General features: G+C 40.0%; 2 protein-coding genes across 5 annotated transcripts in view; one reads left to right on the forward strand and one right to left on the reverse strand.

The window, feature by feature from the left end:
• Positions 1-17351, reverse strand: part of AVEN (apoptosis and caspase activation inhibitor) — a 116882-nt gene that overhangs the window by 78018 nt on the left and 21513 nt on the right. The window lies entirely within an intron of this gene.
• The window catches only part of CHRM5 (cholinergic receptor muscarinic 5), a 59645-nt gene that overhangs the window by 13304 nt on the left and 28990 nt on the right, over positions 1-17351 (forward strand). The window lies entirely within an intron of this gene.

The raw sequence follows: 17351 nt of genomic DNA on the forward strand, positions 1-17351 counted from the left end.
GACTGCTCTCTGACAAATTATTTGCATGTCTTGTTTTTTGTTTTTGTTTTTATCTACATTATCTATTTCACAATCTTCCTGCTGTAGATGAGTGTTCATTGCCTCCTTCTCCTCCTTTTTCTGCCACTAAAAGCAGGCATGCTTAACATAGTAAGGTCTCCTAGGATTGCAAGAGTCTCTTGGGGCTGTTGTACATCCAGCCCTATTAGTGAGAGAATGGCTTTCTGGCTCTAGTCCACCTAGCTTGTGATGCTCCTTCCTTCTCCCCAGCAGTTCTGTTCAAGTTTATGCAGCATGTCTGATGCACCACTACGCCAGCCTAATTTGGACTGCAAGTCCAGCCTGTTATGGCAAGTTCAAACTTCAGGTGACACTTTAGTACCTACTAGGATGGCAGCCCTGTAATGCATGTCTCCTGGGACCATTATATCCCATAGCTCCCTGCTGGGGAGTGGAATTTCCTCAATATACATTGTAAGGTGGCCTTGTACGGTTTGCCACATAGGTAACCTGCAGTTTGTAGTTTACATACCTCAAACAGCAGGTCTGCCTTTGTATAAACACTGTTCCTATTAGGATGAACACTCAAAAGTGTTGTGATTCTTTCATTTTTAAAATTATTTCTATCATTTGGAACATTTTCCTTTCTGCTGTTGTGCAGATCATGTGCAATCTTTAGCTAAAGGGGTTGTTCCCAGATACATCCTTTCAGCTAACAGTAAGAAGTTGGCCGTGTATCTTGCATGGGTCTTCCTGGTTCTACAGTTGTGGCCACCCATCAGGTGTATGAGTAGAACCACTGTAGTGTGAAGCTTCATAGTGTGTTGAATATGAGAAGTGAGTGGATATTTCTGGTGAAGTCGGCATATGGCTCCAGGAAATCATTAGTGGCAGCATGACTAAGGATAGATTTAATATTCTGCTTATAAAGGGGAGTCTGACTGTACTTTGGTCTTTACCCTCACCGACTTCCTTTCAAAAGACAGATGGTGAAATAATGTCTCAATGATGCATCCAATTTATCAAAAAGTCACATGAGAAACTGAGGCTGTAAGCTTATGCACACTTACCTGGAAATAAGTCCAAATGAACTCAGACTTACTATATGTATGGGACTGCAATATAAGTGAGATTAATAGGAATACACTGCACAGCATACCATTTTCAAATAAATGCATCCTTCAAAGAGATACATTTCTTGGTAGGAAATCCAGAATGCAGTATTTCTTAAGTTGAGTTCAGTACATTTGTGCTGAAGTGTATTCCAAGAGCTATGCAGTAGAGAGTCAGGTTTTTTTATTTGTAATAAATGGTAGAAATCACTGTTTAAAAAATTCAAGGCTCTCCTCAGAAAGGCGGAAGGCTTTTTGAAGGCTCTCTAAGGAAGAAGGAAAGCAGAACAGAGAGGGGGCTGGTTTTGTTTGACTGACTCATTTTCAACCTTTACTGGGAGGTGAATCAGATGACCTTCCCTTGACAATATACACTCAACGCTGTGGCTCATGAAAAGGGTGGTATTTCTGGAACTGCTGTAGACAATTCAGATTGGGAAACTGATAAGGTCTATTCTTTATTTTCAAGGTCTTGAATGAAAACAGAGCGAGTGAAAGTGAGGCATACATGCTTCCGTTGATCAGTGTAGTGTCCTTCTGATGTAAGAAGCAGATGTAAAGCAGATGTAGAAGATGCTTTTCCCCCCACGAAGGGAACCTATTCAGCTGGGGCAACTTCTGAATGATGCAACCACTTGAGTGAGGCTGACTGTGTGCCTCTTTCTTGCAGAATTGGCTCTCATGCAACAGTTTCAGTAGCTCAAGGGTGTTAAAAATTTCCTCTTGTAAGTGTTAGAATTAAATGTTAAGATTTCTTGGGAGGAGAACACAACCAATGTAGGTGCAAGAACAACCAAACAATGCAATAAGGAATTATTTGAATAAAGACATAATTGTAGGAAAGATTATAGATTATGAGTCACTAATGAGAGGTCATAAGTAATGCTATAAATAGATGCGTTTTTGTTCTATTTTGACATGCTGATAAAACTAAATTGGCATAAAGCTGAGTGTAATTGGAAGTTAACAGCACAATCTTAACAAAAGAGGAAATGGACTTTATTTTGGTAATATATTAATTCTAATGAAAAGAGAAAGAAGTCAGAATTACACCCCTTAAGGTAAAGGTAAAAGACCTCTGGAAGGTTATGTGCTCATCTCCCCTTTCAGGCCAAGGGAGCTAGCGTTTGTCCGCAGACAGTTTTCCAGGTCATATGTGGCCAGCATGACTAAACCGCTTCCATGATGGAAGCCAGAGCACACAAACACCATTTACTTTCCCGCTGCAGAGGTACCTATTTATCTACTTGCACTAGTATGCTTTCAAACTGCTAGGTTGGCAGGAGGTGGGACAAAGTGACGGGAGCTCACCCCACCAAGCGGATTCAAACTGCTGACCCTCTGATCAGCAAGCTCAAGAGGCTTGTGGTTTAGACCACAGTGCCATCCGTGTCCCCACACCCCTTAAGACCAGTATCCCAGCTCCAGAAAAGGCTAAGCTTCCCATAAACTTATTTTTAGACCACTGTGTTGACCTGGCCCTAATCCTGAGTACATATGAGAATGGGACAGCTTTCAAATCTAACAATGCATTAGCTGGCACATTTCTTCTGCTTTGCCTTCTGATCATCTAAAGTCATTGCTGCAACAATTGATAACAAATACTTACTTTGGTATATAACACCTGCAAAATTAGCAAAAATATATAAAACCTGCAATAAATGCTGGAAATGCAGGGAAAAAGAGGGATCCTTCTTCCATATGTGGTGGGACTGCAGAAAGATTAAAGGTTTTTGGGAAAGTGTATATAATGAAATGAAGAGTATATTAAGATACAACTTTGGGAAAAAGCCGGAGGCTTTTCTGTTAGGCCTAGCAGGAAGTGATATAAAGAACAATGATAGTAAATTCTTTCAATATGCAACAACGGCCGCAAGGGTCCTCTTGGCCCAAAACTGGAAACAACAGAACATACCGACGCTTGAGGAATGGAGAGCAAAACTACTAGAATACGCGAAGATGGATAGATTGACGGGGAAAATTAGATATTTAAAAGACCAAAGGTTCATTGAGGATTGGGGGAAATTCGTGGAATATCTGGAAAATATAAGTGAAGGTCAGATAACGCTAGTTGGGTTTAAAAGAGCTCTGTGAAAAGGCTGGAATATTGCCTAAAGAGAAAAAGAAGGAAAGAGAAAATAATGTCAATATAAGCTAGGATTTGTGTGAATTTACTAAATTAGGGTATGGATGATTTGAGGGGAAGCTGAAGGAAGTCTTATAGAAAGAAATTTGTGACAACAAGGTGTAAATTGCTGTATTTTTTGTTTGTTATGATTTAAAAACAATAAAAATTATGTACGAAAAAAAAAGAAAGATAACAAATACTTACTTTGAAACAGTTATAAGATGAAGCCCTCAGAATTCTAACAGGAAAATCACTTAATGACAAAGGCAGGATCACATTCATCTATTCCACAGGTTGTTACATTGATCATTCCTGCTGTATCTCCTCCACTAACACACTGAGAAAACTAAAATATTCATCTATTCACAGCAGACACAAGTTTTCCACAAAACACAAATAAAAGAATTTTACAATTTTGTATCGTGCTGTAGAAGTTAGGCAGTTTAATCCCTAGCATTTTTACTCAACAATTGATGTCATTCAGAGTAAGAAAAGAGCCTGATCTATTAAAATAAATGATAAAGATGTATATGATTTTAAATTGCACAACTTTATTCTCCCACCACAGAAATAAAATTAAGCTGGCAGTTTAAATTTCTGACATTTCCTGTTTTTAGCACTTCAAAATGTATAAAAAAGGGACAGCTTGTTCGATAAGGGTGAAAAAAAAATCTAATGTTGGAAACTTTTAGAAAGGAAATGTTGAACAGATGGAAATCCAGCCTACAATGTTGCCAATTTCTGCAATTTTATTATAAGATTTTGCTATCTTGGTATATATTTAAAGGGACCTGATTAATTTCTTTCTATTTTCATATAACAAATTTTCTTTCATACAACTGTGGTAATCATAATCACCATTTTGCAGCTCACATTATTTGCCATCTAACATCACAATAAATCTCTATGAGCCATCATTTTCTTATCAACCTTTTCTAATTTGCAAGGGAATAGCTGTGTTATTCTTGTAGCAGAAACAACAAAGAGCTTTGTGACACCTTAAAGACTATCAAATAAGGTGCTAAAAGATTCTCTCTTGTTTTGACTGCTTTTCTTTACGTACTCCCACCAGCCAATATGGTACCAAACATATTGCTCTGCTTTCCTTTGGACCGCATCAGTGAGGCTGGGGGGGGGGGCTTGTCCTCTGGCCACTCCAGGACTTACATATACATTGCCTGGGCTTCCACCACAGGAAGGTCTTTCTTCCTTAAAATAAATGCCATTATTGCAAGATGCTAAAGATCATTAACTTTATGGAATTTTTAGCCATACTACCTACAGAAGGTCACTGGGTCTCTGGGCTCCACTAGGTAGACGAAGGTGAAATAAACTCTTAAGAAGTAAATGCAGCTCCCATCAATTTTGTGGACTGGCCAAGCCCAAACAATTGGAATCACATATATTGAGTAAAACAAAAGAACACCTAAATTTCTAGATTATTAGGGAAGGAGACAACAAGAGTAGGAACACATATGACACAGTGTTGCAGTCCATGCTAGGGTGAGGCCCCAATGATGCTATGCAGACAGTGCAAATTTACCCTTAAGGTGAATATCAATTGTACCATTTCCCATTGCCTGCTTAAAGTCATTGGGTTGGGACATGCCAAAGCTATCCCAACTAGGGCAGGTCTGAAGTGCAAGAAACTAGACTTACTGTGGGAGGATCTGCTGAAGGATCCTTCAGCCAAAGATTGCCTCAGCCGAGGCAAAAAGATCCGTTTTATAGTTCCTTGTAAACGTACTGGGAGAAGCCCAGGGGGCTGCCCTGCATACTTCTGCAAGGGTGCATTAGCAGAAAGAGCCACTGAGGCAGCCACTGCTCTAGTTGAATGTTCATAAGGCTGAATGGTGCAGGAAGTATCTGTGCTTCATAAGCCATAGCTACGCAGGTGTACAGTGGTACCTCGGGTTACAAACCTAATTTGTTCTGGAGGCCAATTCTTAACCCAAAACCGTTCTTAACCTGAGGTGCGCTTTTGCTAATAGGGCCTCCTGCTGCTGCCGTGCAGCCGGCGCACAATTTCTGTTCTAACCACAGAGCAAAGTTCTCAACCCGAGGTACTACTTCCGGGTTAGCGGAGTTTGTAACCTGAAGCATTTGTAACCCGAAGCGTTTCTAACCTGAGGTACCATTGTAAATCCATCTGCACAAGGTGCCCAGCAAACAAAAACAAAAAGTGTGCCCATCTGAATCATAGAATCATAGAATCAAGGAGTTGGAAGAGACCACAAGGGCCATCGAGTCCAACCCCCTGCCAAGCAGGAAACACCATCAGAGCACTCCTGACATATGGTTGTCAAGCCTCTGCTTAAAGACCTCCAAAGAAGGAGACTCCACCACACTCCTTGGCAGCAAATTCCACTGTCGAACAGCTCTTACTGTCAGGAAGTCCTTTGTTCTACATATGATAATGTCCTTTGTTCTACATATGTAGACCTTAGGGGTCCTTGTTATATCCAGAGTGCCACGCCTCCAAGCAGTTGCGCTGCAACCCCTGCCAGTGCCTGGGATTGACCAAAGGTGTTGAGCTTTTTTTAGGAAATGAAAGTTGTTTAGCTGGGCAGGCAACTGGAGGAAGAGACATAGGGCTGCAGAGAGACTGTGGCGACAATCCTGTGGATCGTGATAGGCCTGGTCAAAAGAAAATCCCAAGGCTGCAGAATGCAGGAACTGTGGACGCAACTCCCTCCCTTAGAAACAGTCCATCAGATAAGGAAAGGATGTTTTTGGAGACTTTGGCTTCCAGGTCCTAGTCCAATGCTCTAACTACTGCACCAAATTGGCTCTCTAATAAAAGTCCATAAAGTGCCTTGTGCAAACACTATGTTCATGCTGCCGAAGAAAAGAATGTAACTGCCATACCAAAAAGGTGGAAATGCTCAAAACTACTGTTAGCATAGAAAAATCATATGTAAAGAATCCCAAAGTTTTTAGCAGGAAGTTGCAACACATTTCATCAGTCATTAGGGCTAGAACCACCTTTTCACACTTAAATGATGACACAACCTCTCAGAATTCTTTTTCAACTTCTAGATTCTGCATTAGATCCCATACTGTGCTAAAATGAGCAGCTAGATGCAAAACTTTGTACAAGATGCTAATTCTATTCCCTATCCAAATGGAAGTATGGTGCTCTCAGTTCTTTCCTTTTCCCATAATGAAAAGAACCAAAAACCTTCTTCTTTACTCGCATTTGAAGCACCAAAATAAAGTTATTTTATGGAGATTGCAATCCTCTCTGTTGCTTCTGATATAAAATTGTTGCCACTTGGGGCATTTATGTAGAATTACTAAACAGTAGGACCATATTTTGATCATTGTTCTAAGCTCAGCATATCTCCTTATAATATCTATAATCAGGTTTATTTTATAAACAATTTCAAAAGTCGTATTTTGTTTATAGCCACAAAGTAGAAGGCTGCTTTAAAAAGACAAAATTTCCCAGTTCTGAGAGATGCTGGTTATTCTTCAAACTCATGCACTGGTCTAATCTGAATGTTGAAAACTGCACAAACATGTTGTTGGTTGTTGTTGTTGCTGTTTTTTTAAAAAGGTTATTTTTAAATGCGTAAAATATTTTTAAAGAATATAACACATAGGACTTTTCTTCATCTGTTTCACAAGTAATGCGGTGCAAAACAGAAATACAAACATGCATTCCTGAAATTAAGAGAAAACTCCAAATATTTTTGAGAATTGTGGAAAACCTTTCTTCCTTGTGTGGAAATTAATTCTGCAACATTGCCCTAGTCAACTTGAGACTGGTTTAACTGCAATTTGCTATCCTGGGAATACTATCTCTTGTATTTTCTCTCAAGATATCCATCAGGACAAGATAATGGTATCCAATCTTATTTTAAACAGGCATTTTGATTCTTGTGTGACTTTACTCCATGGTACAACTGTAAGTGCTGGTACACAACCTAACTTAAGAATTAATGACTATAGCGGTGAAAAACTACACCTGTACCCTTCTGAACAAGACTGTACTGTGGAATTCATATTCAGGTCCTGAGAATAACTTTCAATAACTTTTGAAATTATTGTTCTAAAACAAGCAGGGTCGGTGGCTTTCTCACTGTCAAGACGCTGAGGCACACACTTTATCAAAGCAAGTAACTGGAGCCTTTTCAAGATTCATGTGATAAGAACTCCAACTATAAAATGAATCTCACAATTTCACATTGTCAGCAGAACATTCAAGTCTTTAGTGGGGACAGGTAGCAAGGAACAACAGAGAGGGTTTAAGTCGGGGGCAAGAAACTAGACTGCCAGTCCCTCCTCTCAAACATAAACTCCATCATTATTTTGTGGCTGCTATTTTCAGAAGTGCTCTGTCTTCCCTGCTGCTCTTCCATAGAGCTCATGAAGCATGTGACATAAAGTTTCTTGGGTTCAAAACAAGATTTTTTTCCTCCCAGCAGAAAATTGCCAAACCTGATGCTACAGTTCCTTCTATTTCTGCTTTATGACTTCTTGATGAAGGGGAAATTGTTTCTCATTACTGTCTTTCACTAGATTGTGCTGAGTACAGCCATAGACCACAGCCATTATGAATATTCATCGCAAATCCTTAGCCACCCACAAAGTGTGAAAATTATTGGTCTTTTATATTTTTCAAAAATGTTAGTAATATGCCAGAAGGCTATCCGAAGCTAACTTGGACTTAACTAAAAGAATTACAGTGGTGACTAGCTGTCCTTGGAGAATGAAACATTTATATCCATAAGATACAAAAGAGCACATTATGTAATATTGCATATATCACATGTAAAGATTGCAGAGGGCACATTACCATTAAAAAACAGAAAGAAAGAAATGATCATATTCCACTTAAAACAAAGTACTTGTCTTTAAGTCAGCTGAGCTCAATTGATTATGGTGAACCTACACAAGCTCAAATGAGCGGTGGACCAAAGCGAAAAATCTATTTTTGGATATTTTAGACATACAGATCAATAAGTGACCAAGGGCAATTCTTCAAACACAGTGAAAGTCTTCTGGTCCAGTCAAGTTATGCCATTACTTCCACTTCTTTTGTTTCTTCTGCTTGAACAGATTTTAGTATTTTCAAGATTCATTCCCAAAGGCTCTACACGAGACCTGAATTTCACCTCTGCTGCATCAGCACTTAGTTAATAGAGAGAAAAAGGTAGGTAGGCAGGAGGGAGGGAGGAAGGGAGAGGCTTAATTATATATATATACAAAATACAAAATAAAATTGTTACAAATGGAAATGAACCTACATTTTGAAAAAAATAATTAACTGCTTTGTTTAACCAAGCAAGCTTATGAAAATCTGACAAGCTTAAGCAAGCTGATCTAACATTTCAAGAGAAACCATTTGCAAAGACAGCACAGAACTTCAACACGCTGTCCAAAAGCCAACTAGCACTAAAGGCAAACCTTGGCTACTGTTCACGCTTAAGGAAAAGAGAGCTTAAATATGAACCCAGGTTCTGACAAGACAATGCTGTGCTGAAGGAGCAATGCAGGTCCAAGTTCCTCCCTGGGGGTGACCATATTTATGCGGCCCTGATAAACCATAGTTCGGCTTACTATGTTGTGCAACCAAGCCACCGTGCACCAAGTAATAAAGCATGCAGATCTAAATCAATACAATACATTAATCTATTCAAGCAGGGAGGCATCTCAAGTTGCATGCAGTCAGCCCAATCTAAATTTCATATTGCCTTATGATATACGCTTTTCTTTCTACATGTGAAAAAAGAAGTGGAAGTTTATAAAGCTGTCATGAGCTTTTAGTACAAGATTCTGAAACATCTTTGAGTGTACTAAAGTCCTTTCTCATAACCTTTAAAAAAGTTTTCAAATTATGAGATCAACTTCAGCTCTCCTCACCTCTACAGTTTCTGGACATGTGTAGTTCAAACCTTTGCCAAATGCTTCCATATTGTCTTCCCCACTCAAGCACCTCCTTATTAGATCTTGATCATGTACTATTTCTAAACCCTCCCTTGTTTCTCACAGCCTGCTGCTTCTGATGCCCCTTGCCTGTTGCTTTTCTGGTCCTTACAGACCTTCTCTTAAGCCTTGCCTCCTCTGCCTCTACGCATAACCAATGGCAGTTAAAAGACTGTTAGGGTCAGAGCAGCTTAGTGTTCTGAGGGGTCGGGCTTGATCAGAATAAGAGATATGCGCATAGGACCTCCTACTCCACATAATAGGCCTGGGATCTGCTACGACTTATAGGGATCACTTCTGGATAAGAAAAAATAATGCCCCGAGTATTAGTCGTGAAACATATTATTAATTCTTATTAGAATATTTAGTGCTTCTTTGGGCTTCTTTGAAAGACAACTCTGTGTGGAAAGGTTCTGTGGCAGTTTGAAATCCACTGCCTTCTCACATTTCACTGCAGCCTGGAACTAATGCACAGAACAGCAGGAAATATCTACTACTCTTAGGGTGCCAGTAATCCTGACATGGATGCATCACTGCCAAGCATTTTATTAGGATCAGGATGTCAAGTACCAAAACAAAAATAAGAGACTTGATAAAGGATTTAAGAAAACTAGAGATGGAGACTCCACAATATCTACAAAGAGGTTGCTGCTTTAAAACTGTGTCTCCAGTTCCAATCAGTATTTTGTGGTATTGTGAACTGCGCTAATTATTATTCTGCACTGAAAGACCACAGCATTCAGATGTAACAGCATCTTCTACCACAATCTCATATTTGAGTCATGATGCATACAAAACACTGAAAGAAAATGTGATTATGCAAGTAATTAAATTTCAGAGGATGGTAAATTTCATGTTCCCCATAAATAAAGGATTTAATACACCGAAATGGAACCTCGCTGAATTTCAATAGCACAAATATTAGATAAGTGATGATCAAGGGTATTAGTAGTAATAAAACAACAACAATCATCAATAAATTAGAAAGGAATCTATTATAAAATACACAATGTCCTAAATCAGGCAAATACATGGAAAACTAAAAAACAATCCTTAACACAGGACCTAGCTGAAATGACAAGTCATGATTAACTGCAATGCTGAAAACCAGATCTGCATAACCTGTGACCACACACAGTTTGCTATCTCTCCTTGTGCCCTCCATCTTTCCCAACATCAGGGTCTTTTCCAGGGAGTCTTCTCTTCTCATGAGGTGGCCAAAGTATTGGAGTCTCAGCTTCACGATCTGTCCTTCCAGTGAGCACTCAGGGCTGCTTTCCTGAAGAATGAATACGTTTGATCTTCTTGCAGTCCAGGGGACTCTCAAGAGTCTCCTCCAGCACCATAATTCAAAAGCATCAATTCTTCGGCGATCAGCCTTCTTTATGGTCCAGCTCTCACTTCCATACATCACTACTGGGAAAACCATAGCTTTTACTATATGGACCTTTGTTGGCAAGGTGATGTCTCTGCTTTTTAAGATGCTGTCTAGGTTTGTTATTGCTTTTCTCCCAAGAAGCAGGTGTCTTTTAATTTCGTGGCTGCTGTCACCTTCTGCAGTGATCATGGAGCCCAAGAAAGTAAAATCTCTCACTGCCTCCATTTCTTCCTCTTCTATTTGCCAGGAGGTGATGGGCCCTGTGGCCATGATCTTTGTTTTTTTGATGTTGAGCTACAGACCATATTTTGCGCTCTCCTCTTTCACCCTCATTAAAAGGTTCTTTAATTCCTCCTCACTTTCTGCCATCAAGGTTGTGTCATCTGCATATCTGAGGTTGTTGCTATTTCTTGGCTAGTGGCCTGTATTTAACTTATTTGGTCACAGGTCATGTAGGCCTACTCAAATGATTCTAACCCCCCCCCCTTTTACAAATGAATGAGCCAGTGGTAGAAGTAATTCTAAGGCAGACCCCTAGGGCTGCCCCTGGCTATAAGCAGCTCCAAGCATACACACACATGTATCAGAGAATGAATGGACATATATATAAATAGATAGTACTAAATATAGGTGGAAATTATTGCAGAAGCAGGTATTGACTGCTGCATGGGCAATGCTTACTAAGCCACACATAATTCCCATTTCCGCTGAGGCTCACGAGGAGCGGCAGTTGTGGCCCCAGAACAGCCATGGTGGAGTTGGCCTCCCTTCCTCACCTTTGGCATGGTGGGAGAGGGCACTTCTGGTTCCTCTCACTGAGCCAGCAGCCAGGGACTTGCTTGCATGTCTCACCGGCCAATCACAGATGAGCTGGGGGGAATGGCTGGGGAACAGACCTGAGTGAGAACTTCTTCCCTGCACCCCGAGTATAAAAGCCAGTCACACCCAATGCCTACACCAAACCATCTGACACCTGGAATCAGTAAAGTTGTGGCCCTTTTATTCCCAACACCGTTGTCCAGTGTCCTTTGTTGATGTTATTATTGCACTCCCATCACCGGGTCCACTTTGCCCTGGCCCACAGCAACTCTTACCCCTTTAGAAAATATATAAGCTATTTTTCCTTAAGTGATATGTTTCAATTGTATAAAGACAGAAGCACCTCACTTGAAATGTAAAGTTCACCATCTTAAAATCATTACTCACAAGTAATGATTATCAATGGCTACTAGCTATGATGGCTTGCTCTGCTTTCACAGTTGGAGGCAGCAATACTTCTGAATACCAGTTGCTAAAAACCACAGGATGGAAGAGTGCTCTTGTGCTTTGATCCTGCTTGTGAGTTTACCACAGGCAGCTGGTTGGCCACTGTGAGAACAGGGTGCTGGACTAGATGGGCTGTTTGCCTAGCTTTAGCAGGCTCTTCTTATGTTCTTAAGTACAGTGGTACCTCAGGTTAAGAACTTAATTCATTCCAGAGGTCCGTTCTTAGCCTAAAACGGTTCTTAACCTGAGGCGTGCTTTCGCTAATGGGGGTCTCCTGCTGACGCTGCACCGCTGGTGCACAATTTCCGTTCTTATCCTGGGGCAAAGTTCTTAACCTGGAGCAACCACTTCCTGGTTAGCGGAGTTTGTAACCCAAAGCACCTGTAACCCAAAGCACCTGTAACCCGAGGTACCACTGTAATCAAAATGAAGTCATGGGAATTAGTCAAAGTAAGTGCTTTAGGAGAACACATGGCCTTATGCACATGATTGAAAAGAGATTGATGATACTAAGCAAGAAACGACACACTATAAAACATTAAATCATGTCTGTTAAACAATCAAAAACACGACACATTTCTGCTTCAATTTCCTGAATGAAAATGCTACATGTCCTGAAAAAATTCACTTAAGTACCAATTTGTAATAAACATTAACACTTCTTTAAATCTAGAGGGATTTTTAATATCAGATCCTCATTTAATTAAACACTAAATGTTGACCTTTCAAATTTTCATTAAGTTAAATCTACAAGGCTAGGACAATCCAAGTTTATATTCTGACATCATTCAAATGTTTTATAGCAGCTGAAAAACACACAGATGAAATACATTTATTAGGCTTTATTTACTTTAAAAAGAAAATAATAGTAAAGTTAGTTCAACTGTAGACATATATCTCTAATAGCCTGTTCAATTATAAGATATATTTGTAGCAAGTTATAAATAAAAATATCCTCGTGACTTTATTTTTGGTTGCACAGATGCCAAAATGTAAGAATTCTTCCTCACAGAGAAAAAAATTATTGGGGGTGGGCACAGAGATTTTTTTTAGAATTTGTGTGTTTCCCAAAGACAGCACCAGCCAACCAGGAGATAGAGTAGGACAGCCTGCTGGCAAAATGGGATTTGTCTCCTCCAAGGTATAGAAAAATCATCCCCATATTTATTTCAAGCAAATTGGCTTCAATATTAAGACTGCCCTGGTTCAATTTTAAACATTATCCTTAATATTACAAGTGTTTTTTAAAAACCTACTATGCTGCTAACTTCTTTACAATCCTTTTGTAAATATGCAATAAACATTTTCCATTCTTTTTTATATTTGCTCATGAGAGGAGGAGGAAGTGTTCAGTTGCGTGACTTATTTCTAGGTCAGGGATAGCTAACCTACGGTCTACCAGATGCTACTGAACAAAATTTCCATCAGTCCCAGCCAGTATGACCAATCACAGGAAGGGAACACAGGTTAGCCCCCCCCCGGCCCCGTTTTATACCAATAAAACAGGGGAATACTTCATCTGAACTAGGCTACCATCAACCACAAGGAAAAAGAGGAGTACCAATGGAAGGTGGTTTTTCTGTATTCTTGTTAGTGTCCTGACCAACAACTTTTAATCATGCACAACACATTGAATTGAACATACTGAAGGGCTAGCAATACTGGCTCCATTCACAGACTAATTTCTACACCAGCCAATACACAGACAGTTAAAGTTCTCTCCTTGTGCCTGTTGGCTGTTTACTTTCCTACATAAGCCAAGGCACAGACCTACAGGGGAAACAAGACAGAAGTGCATAAGGAGTGGTGGTAATGCCTTTGCTTGCTGCATCTTGACTTGTAAGGGAGAAAATGGGTGAATAGTAGGGCCAGCTGAAAAGTCTCTGGAAACTGAACTGAGCTGTCAGTTACTACTCCCTAACTAGGATGACCAAGTCTAAAAGGACAGTAGGATTCTCTACCTTTAAGCATTGCTACAATAGAGGCCTCTGTTTCTCATGCATGCAAGAGAGCTACACCTGCCTATATTCTGTTTGACAACTTGTCACCTTCAAAAATACCTAAGGAGCTTCACCTGGAATCACTGATATGGAGCCCTTTGCTGCTTGTTACATCCGAAACAGTTTAACATCAACTGCATGTGCACTATTTATTTCTAAGGGCTTTTGGATTGCAACCATGGGCATCCATCCACCTCTTCTTCCAAAATATATTTTTTTAAAAAATTATACTGCCTTTGCAAATAAGAAAGTGCTAAAAATGGCTTACAATGGAATACAGAAAAGCAAAACACCAATCGGATATACCACACCCCTTACTGGTATCTCATCAGCCTCCTACTAAGCGCCCTGCTTTCCACTACAAGTCAAGGTTCCAAAAAAATTGCAAGATGAAACCTAATATAATACATAATTCAAAAATAAAATGATGGCACTCACTTGTCATCAGCCTGCAGTTGCTAGATGAAAGGGAAAGAGGGAAAGTATGTGACCTTGATCAACATAGCATTTATTTTAGGTCCCTAGCAAAAAGACCCATAGAAGCAAAAAAAAAAAAAAAGAATGAAGTTGTCATGGACACTTGGTGTGCAAAGCACAGTTCAATATGGCATGCAATACCCTGTACTGGGCTGATAGGGTAGAGTAGGGATACATTGTTTCATGTGGGGTGGAGCTCATCTCTCATCTCCATGCCTCTTTAAGGACACCTGCCTCAAACAGAAATTCAGTACTCCATTTTGAAAAATGCTTATTAGCACTATACCTCTAGTTATGTATTTCCTAAATCACAATGAATAACAAAGAACTAACAATGCCCAAGACTCTATATATCTTATTTTTGCAGAGAAAATTATACTGTAATAAAATTCAAACAAATTGTTCTAGCTAAGTATAAATGTAACTTTTTTTTTAGTGTCACATATGGTGTGCATCAATTCCACCCACCCATCAATACTATTTATTACTTTTCTCCTCTGCATTCTCAGCACAACAGGACTCTCAAAACAGCAAATATTCAATACCTGAATGATTCACCTCTAATATCTTTAAGTGTTTCAGAGAAATCTAGATACAAATTTGAAAGCCATCTTCACAAGATTTCACATTTTGTAGTAGATTCATTTTTTTAAAAAAAAAGATAAAAGCGAAACGTACTAAAATAAATTATGTTTCAAGTTTTGCAATATGCACACATTAACAATCTACTTCTTTTCAAGGTATGACCTGAATATGACCTGAATATAATGATGCTAACCAAAACTGATTAGACTTTCAGATGCAAGATCACACATGGAGTTCATGCAAACAAAATTGTTTAGAAACTGTCACATACCAAAGTCACTAGCCTTTTTGTTACCCATTAATGCTCTAGTTCTACTTCTAAATGTTCCTAAAGAACTTGGAAAAGTATGAATACTTCAAACTAAAAAAAATATGCTATTTTCATCTTCATATAGACGTACTCTCAGTTAAATACACTGAAGCTGATTACAATCGTGGGGAGAAAAGAAGTTTACCCTCTTTGAATTTTGTGGTTTTACATATTAGGACATAATAACAATCATCTGTTCCTTAGCATGTCCTAAAATTAGGTAAATACAACCTCAGATGAACAACAGCACATGATTTATTACACCATGCCATGATTTATTTACCAGAAATAAAGCCCAAATGAAAGAAAAGGTTGTCTCAGATGATAGACCAAGAATTAGGCGTAGCATTCAAACATACACATGCAAAGCTGTAATATGGAACTGTCAGTGGGTACAGTCCAAGACACTGTCAGAGCTAGGGTAAGCCTGCCTTTAAACTACTTGAAAGGCTTTGTTGTTGTTGTTTAGTCGTTTAGTCGTGTCCGACTCTTTGTGACCCCATGGACCAGAGCACGCCAGGCACTCCTGTCTTCCACTGCCTCCCGCAGTTTGGTCAGACCCATGTTTGTAGCTTCGAGAACACCGTCCCAACCATCTCTTCCTCTGTCGTCCCCTTCTCCTTGTGCCCTCAATCTTTCCTAACATCAGGGTCTTTTCCAGGGAGTCTTCTCTTCTCATGAGGTGGCCAAAGTATTGGAACCTCAGCTTCATGATCTGTCCTTCCAGTGAGCACTCAGGGTTGATTTCCTGAAGAATGGATACGTTTGATCTTCTTGCAGTCCAAGGGACTCTCAAGAGTCTCCTCCAGCACCATAATTCAAAAGCATCAATTCTTTGGCGATCAGCTTTCTTTATTGTCCAGCTCTCATTTCCATACATCACTACTGGGAAAACCATGGCTTTAACTATATGGACCTTTGTTGGCAAGGTGATGTCTCAGCTTTTTAAGATACTGTCTAAGTTTGCCATCGCCTTTCTGCCAAGGAGCAGGCGTCTTTTAATTTCGTGACTGCTGTCACCATCTGCAGTAATCATGGAGCCCAAGAAAGTAAAATCTCTCAGTACCTCCATTTCTTCCCCTTCTATTTGCCAGGAGGTGATGGGACCAGTGGCCATGATCTTTGTTTTTTTGATGTTGAGCTTCAGACCATATTTTGCGCTCTCCTCTTTCACCCTCATTAAAAGGTTCTTTAATTCCTCCTCACTTTCTGCCATCAAGGCTGAAAGACTTGAAAGGCTTACTGGAACTATACAACCTAAAGGTAAAGGTAAAGGTACCCCTGCCCATACGGGCCAGTCTTGAGAGACTCTAGGGTTGTGCGTTCATCTCACTCTAGAGGCCGGGAGCCAGCGCTGTCTGCAGACACTTCCGGGTCACGTGGCCAGCGTGACGAAACTGCTCTGGCGAACCGGCACCAGAGCAGCACATGGAACGCTGTTTACCTTCCCGCTATAAAGCGGTACCTATTTATCTACTTGCACTTAAGGGTGTTTTCGAACTGCTAGGTGGGCAGGAGCTGGGACCGAACGACGGGAGCTCACCCCGCCGCAGGGATTCGAACCGCCGACCATGCGATCGGCAAGTCCTAGGTGCTGAGGTTTTACCCACAGCGCCACCTGTGTCCCCATATACAAGCCTACACAGACATAATAGGACTGCAGCTCGCAACAGCCCATAGCAGAATGAATTTGCCCACACCCAGAGAGTGCTTTTTTGGTTTTTGGTTTTTTAAAAAAGGGTGCTAGTACTCATATATTGATAAATGTGTCATGGGTGCTAATACTCTGTACCACTGAGTACTGTCACAAAAAAGTCTATGTATGTGTATACACACACACATCAATGACTAACAAAAAATAAATTTCCAATTCTTATAGCAAAACGTGTTGGCAGCCATTTTCATTAGTTATAGAGCTTTGAGGATGGAATGCTCAGACAGCTTTCATTTTGCTGAAACTAAGCAATGCTGTACTGCCCTATAAGTTGAGCCCATGTGGTATTAATGTGTCCAAAGTGCACATCCAGGTTCTCCCTTTTTGCTAAAAATGTTGGATATGTTGGCATCTGTATAGCAAGTATTGGTAAGTCTGATAGACTGTGGTTCTCAGACTTAAAGAGTTTAGCAAAAAAACAGAGTTGCAGTTTGCAAAAAAAGTAGAATA

This window comes from Podarcis melisellensis, assembly GCF_964234715.1.
Source record: "Podarcis melisellensis genome assembly, chromosome: 1".
NCBI classification, from domain to species: Eukaryota; Metazoa; Chordata; class Lepidosauria; order Squamata; family Lacertidae; genus Podarcis; species Podarcis melisellensis.